Below are 7,158 nucleotides of genomic sequence, written 5' to 3'. Positions count from 1 at the left end.
TTATATAAATTAAAATTTAATTTAAATTCAAATTCATAAGTTAGATTCGAAATACTTGATTAAATTTTAATTTTTAATTTAAGTTTAAATTAAAATTTAAAATTATATATTTAATTTTAAAATTTTAACTTATATTTTAATTTAAAAAGTTGAAAAAATAAATTTAATCCGAATAAATATCCATTCCGTCCGGATTCAACTTTCAATCCGGCCTCCTAGGCCGGATTGAAAAAAGGGGTGATTGGGGCATTCCCATTCCACTCGGGAATCGGAATTGGAATGGGACTCCCGTGTACCAAACACCCACAAACGGATTCACCCATTCCGATTCCGATTCCATGGTGAAAAAGAAGCGAACCAAACACGCCCTAAAGGTAAATTACATTTCTGGACCTCAAATTATGGCGTGTTTGACATTTTTGTTCTCAAAGTTTAATTGTTTTGTAATTTACGACTCAAACTTTTTAAATTGTTATAACCACGTCCTACAACCTAATTTAGTCGGCTAAACATTGATAAATTGTCGATATAGAAATGATGTTGAAGTGTGATGACCGATGATGTGACAATAATTAAGATTTATATTACTTTTATATCAACAATTTGTCAAAATTTAGCCGTATAAATTGGGTTGTGGGACTTAATTATAATAATTTAAAAAGTTCGAGCGAAATATTATAATAAATTAAAACTTGAGGATCAAAGTGTCATGCGCCAAATAGTTTGAGGAAAAAAAGTGTAATTTATCAAAATATTATTGTTAACCACATTATAGTTCGAGTAAGTAAGATATAAATCTAGTCTGGATACTAATAAATATTCATCTAAGATACTCATCCATACAACCTCTTTTAGGGGATAACCATACCAGTACATTCTTTATAAAAAGTGTACATTTTATACCCTTGATCTAATGATTGACATAATTAATCTTTTTGAATTTTAGAGAGGAAAAAAAAATTATAAAACAAGAGAGTTGATGTGAAACACAAGAGACTTATAAATGTAAGGGCTCTGCTCTGAAAGGTCAATGTACTTCATGTCTCATTATGTTCTATTGTATTTTTTTTTTTTTTCATATTTGCTAAATTGTAAAGCTGGCTAGAGATTAGGTGGTCTGCTCCGTGTTATTGAGCTCGAAACTTGATGGGTGGGATTTGGCTTGACACTTAAAATGTTTGACCAACGACAATCCGAACTCGGTTCAAGCCTCTGCAAAGTCAAGCTGAGACTCTAAAGTTAAAACTATTAAAGTGTTTACACATGAAGTATAAATATATAGAGTTGAGTTGAAATGCAATCGGTGGTAAATGGGCACCGTTGCCATTCATTTATTTTCGATGATAGAGCCCCCAAATCGACAATCGGTACCGTTGAATATTATCTATGCCACTTGAATCATTTAGAAACCAAATTTTATATTTTTTCTATATTGTTCTCTCATCCATCAAGTGGGTACAAAAATCAACAGCTGAAAATGAATATTCTTTAACAAGTAATGATAGAAGTCTTGTAATCAAGATCAAGATTATAGATTTTGTTCTAAATAGTTTAAAAAATTTTCTAACCAAAATTCAATTGATTTTAATATTTTTACGCCGTTAAACGAGAAAACATCTTATATCGACTATTAAAATTACAAATTTTAAAACCTTCTGATCGTTAGGCCAATGATGTCGAAAATATCTTTGAGACCTGATATTTGAGACCCCTAACTTTTAATGATATTCCATTTTATTCTCTAAACTTGATAAATGTTTCATTATAGTCCTTGCTTTGAAGTTAAAAATTACTACTTGCACCTAGTTCATCTTAGATTTGTAGACTACAAATTTCACGAACATTTTATTTTTTAAGTAGCGAAAAGATTCTTACTCAATAGATAGTAGGATTGAAATATGTGATACGATAATTGATCAATAAATGGGTAGTATGTAAATTCTCAATTGGTAATTACATAAGGGGACGAAAAATCAAACTCTTACAAGAATTTGGTATCTCAAATATAAATTTTGACGGTTTGAGAAGCAAAATTAAACCTAAACCAAGCCTGAAAGTTCAGAGGTTAGTGGTACAATTTACCTTAAGTAGCAGCCTAGAAGTTTGCTGAAACACACAAATAATAGCTAGAATATGACAGCAAATTAATTAGTCAAAGAAGATTAGCGGAATAGTTAAACGCATCTGACTAATGACATTGAAGTTTTTCAAACCAACAATGATGTATTAAATTAGTCAATTCAAGTAAACATCTGATTGGAATGTTTTAAAAGTTTGGGACCAGCAATGACAGACAACGGAACTAAAATTAAAACGTTTTAAAAGTTTGCGCACCTGATACAACAAATCAAAGTTTAGGTATGAAAGTGAGGCCAAACCATGTTTTACATAGCAGAGGATCAAGTGAAATATAACAAAGCCAGGTCAAACAAAAATTTCCTAGAATGTGATCTCTTTCAACTTTCCTACATAGCAAAAGGGAAGAGACAAGCAAGCAGAGGATCATCAAATAGGAGCAGAGAATAGAGCCAAGATTCCAACAAGAAAACAAGAACCAAACTCGGGCGATGATGAGCTCGATGTTGCTGAGGATCTCAGCCTGTTTATCCTTCCGCAACGAAACCCGATCGTTGGCCCAGCCCTTGGAGCCGAGCGGAGCACCGATCCCGTCGTTGGTGTGTGGCGGCGGAGGGAGGTTGTCGGAGCGCCTGTCACGCCTCGACGTCCTTTTTGTAAAGCCTTTTCAAATAAAAGGGGCCAGTTTGAAACCCACCAAAGATACATAAATCTCTCTGTCCACACTTGCAGAGTCTTTCCTGTATCTGCACGGCTTACCAACACAAAATATACAACAATGCACTCATCCACTCACACAAACAACATACACAATACGGATGTCAGATAACCATTCAGCTAACCATCCTTACGTTGATGCATGCTCTAAACACTCCTTAGGCGAAGGATGATGCCAATGCACATTACAGCAATCAGTTCTATTCTTTAAAAGTGTTTCCCACCCAGAAACTATATTTAAAAACAGCAAACATCAATAAATTCGAAAGTCATTTGAAAACTATTTCCCACACGGAAACTCACTTTTGAAAAGCCAGCTACCACGAGGGTTAGAAAACTACGTACGATAAAACCATCAACTACATATCACAAATAAACCACTAATATCACCTTGAAATATAGAGAATCATCAAACATACACAATACTCAAAAACCACTAAGTCTGACAATCAAACAACAGACAACTGAATAACTGAACTACATAACTCTAGTTTATTAACCAATAAGACGAGAAGGATCGAGATAGAATAACCGAAAACTGAGGGAAGACTAGTCGGAACCTCAACAGCTCACTAGCTATCGCGCCTCACACAACGTCCCGACTCCCACCACTGAGATCACTTGAAAAATAGTGGGGGGTGAGAAAATGTAAACATGTCTCCCCTTTCAGTGGGTACTGCAAGCCGACGAAGGCGAGGTGTACGCACCGGCAAAGGAGATACAACAGATAGATATGTATAACAAGTACAGTAGCGAATATTAGAGAACAGGTATAAATATGTATGAACAACTACTGCTACTGCAAATATTGAACATATGCATCAACTGTAGATAAACCGAAAACCCAATCATTGTGCCCTATAAATCCGCAGATCGCAGGCTATGTCACTGTATGCTTACCCACCAGGCACACAATCTCCACAAACACCTAGAAAGAGGCTCACGAGTTGAGAAGACGACCACTTTTTTGAAAAAAAACACTCCCACGGTGGCCAAACCGCTGGTGTACGTGAAGTACTAAATGAGTTGTGACAATCGATGCAAAATGCTCAATCCATAGGGCGGCAACAAGCCAAGAATAGTAACAACTAACACATGTCCAAGAGATTGTTCGGATCATCGAGCCGATCAATACTGACCAATCAGGTCTCACCACAAGATCATGCAAGATACACCACACAACTCTACTGATATCATATGTAGAGATGAAAGTAGAGAATAATAACTGGAAGTCGAGTGGAATCACGCTTATCCGTAACATGCAAGGAAAAGAAAAATGAGAAATATCACCGAGCTAGTCCAATGTACCGACTCTGGATCGAAGCACCCACCTGAACTGGAGAAGAGCCTAACACCCAAGGCTCACAGGAATATTGACTAGACCTACGAAATACCTACCAAGTCATGGTCCATTGAGTCGACTCAAAAATGCTAAACTCATAATTCCGAAATCGTCGAAATTTTTGAAAAATCTACCGGAACAATTCCGAACACTAGAGAATACCCCGGAAGGTAACAATAAGCAACCCAAGTCACTCGCTGTCCAGAAACACACCAATTTAGGTTGTCGGACAGCAAACCCAAGTCCAAGGTGCATAAAAATACAAACGCACCCGTAATGACATCCCGGTTTTCCGAAAATGCCGTTTTCGGCACCAGAACCCTCCGTCGCTCACCCGTTGTCTCTGAAACTTCGGGACAACAAGGAAAACCAGCCAACAAGGCTCAGCAACAAAACTAGGGCATCCACAACTCCACAAAGCGATTCCCACACCGATAAACACATTATGCTGACAATTTTGTCGAAAAAATGCTCTGGAACACGATTCGATCTCGCGAAAGCAATGAGGACTTGGACAATCAGTCCAGAGGGCCACAGGAGGTGGTCTCATGCTACCCGAGGCAGCCCATGCTGTCACAATTGTATGGAAGCCCTCAAACAATACATAAATAGCATAAACTCATGATTTAAATAATAAAATAGGCAACGTAACTGAACCACTGGTTGCAACCTTTTTCTCATTAATGTTTAACTGAACCACTGGTTAGGCTGGCCCATAGAAAGACCTAAGGTGTATAGGTGCATGAGTACGGGGTTGTTTGGCTTGTGTTCCGTTGTATGTCGCTGACCCTTATTACTTGATGGTGTTCTTTGTTGATACAGATGGCTCATGGTTGTAACATACCGGATTTTGATAAAAAAGTAAAAATAAATAAAAATAGTATCTCTAATAGTACGAGATACTATTTTTATTGGATTTAGAGAAGTAAAATATAAGTCGGAAACGACTCGTGCTAAAATCGGAACGAAAACAGAAGATTTAGAATTTTCCGTGAGAAACGGAGCTGATATTTTAGCAGAAAATGCAGTGTCAGAAAATTATGAAAACTGGAGAATATGTCAAAATTATTTTTATGAAGCTAGATTTAAAGTTTCATGTCATTCTGATACCCGGAAGGTGAAAAATAAAATCCGACTGCTATGTGCTAGAGATTACAGTTCGGCAGAGCTTTCGGTGACCAAATGTGGTCGAAACTGAAAGATTAAAGTTTCTTTCGTTAAGTTAAGTAAAACCAAGCCTGACTGTCAAATTTGAGCTCAAACGGACATTCAGAAGGGCAGGCGAAAAATATATGTACCTGTGCTGAAAGTTGAGTAGTGTGTTGAGAGGTGGATTTTTTTTTTTTTTTTTTTTTTTTTTTTTTTTTTGAAAGAGAAGATAGGTAGCAGCGCTACCGCTGGTCGGGATTTCATTTAGAAATAAACTTAGCTGAAAATGTGAATCAACTAGGATTCGAACTTGGGTCTCGGGTACCAACCACCAAGCCCTTTGCCACTTGCTCTAGGGACGGTCGGTTGAGTAGTGTGTTGAGGGGTGTTGACTTATGAAAATGGGTCTTTTTCCCATTTCTTCTTCCTCCCTCAACCAACCAACGCGCACACACACCCACCACACACACGCATGGAGAGGGAGAGAGAAACTTCCCTTTCTCTCTCTAGATATCTCTCTCCTCTCTCTAGTTTTCTCTCCTAAAGATGGGATTTTGGAGGAGATGATGTTGGAGATAATGTTGGAGCTCTCCAATGGTGAAGCAAGCTTTCTAATGGTGGATTTAGCTTGATGGGCATAGTGGCCTAAGGTGAGATCTCTTGATTTAAACTAGGATTTCAAATAAATCCTTTATGTATGAGGTTCTAGTAGCCTCTAATGTGATGTTAGCATGTTTTCTCCATTTAATTTGGGTTATTTGGAGCATGGGTAGAGGCTAGATTTAAAATAGTGGAGTTCTAGGGTTTGAATTATATGCTCTATAATTGAATTTAGAGGAACCCTTAGATGCTAAATGGATGACTATTGCATGAATTAAAAGGTTATATGATGATTTCTTACAATAGTGCATTTTAGGGCTCAAAAATAGAATTTTACAAAATATAAGGGCTTGATCTAATTTAACCCTATGTAAACCTAATTGAAGGTATTTTTGACGTGTTGGTGAAGTCGGTTCAGCGATTCGTCGAGCCTACGCGAAGATATTGAAGAAACGGACGTTTTGGCTTCGTTTCCGCCTAGAGGGCCGAAGCGACATCCAAAATCCATAAAAACGGATCCGGAGCATCATGGCATCAAGTTATAGACCTTAAATTTTCGGATTATGGATTGGTGGCCGTTAGATGGTCGAGTGCGAGTTCGGGCCGAATCGGGTCACGTATGCCGCAGGGGGCCGATTGTAAGTGACTAAAAGCAATCGGAAAGCGATTTGAGGTGGGTTGTGCTCACCAAAATGTCTAGCTCGCTTCCATGTCAAAGCAAAGTAATATTCATTATTAATGCATGTATGTATAGTGGTAGGTTGCATAAGATAATATGGATGCATGAACCTTATTATGTTTGATGTTTAATACCTACGTTGAGATGTGCATGTTAATACATTAAGGAAAATGCTAATAGTGAATGCATGAGAAAAATGTTAAGTTGCATAATGCCTACCATTGGGCGATAAAGAATATGCATGTTGATAAATCATGGAACATGTTGGATGGCATATGAATGTTAACATTATGGAAATATACTAGTTGGTATATGTATATAGACAAATTGTGAAATATGATAAATGGAATATGCATGTTGATATTGTGGAGTATACTAGATGAAATTATGCATGTTGGCAAGTTGTAAAATGTGCTAAAAAGTATAGGCAAGTGCAATTATGATATTGTGGCATTTGATATAGTAATGAGAACTTAGAAACAAATGTGACATGTGGATATGAATGTAGAGAGTGGCATTGTTGAGTCAAGAATGCTAGAATTGAACACTCAGAGAACAAGTGTGGCATGTGTGTGTGAGTACAAAGTAGTGTATA

The sequence above is a fragment of the Ananas comosus genome, linkage group 10 (assembly GCF_001540865.1).
Source record: "Ananas comosus cultivar F153 linkage group 10, ASM154086v1, whole genome shotgun sequence".
Classification (NCBI taxonomy): Eukaryota; Viridiplantae; Streptophyta; class Magnoliopsida; order Poales; family Bromeliaceae; genus Ananas; species Ananas comosus.
This window is presented reverse-complemented; position numbering follows the sequence as displayed.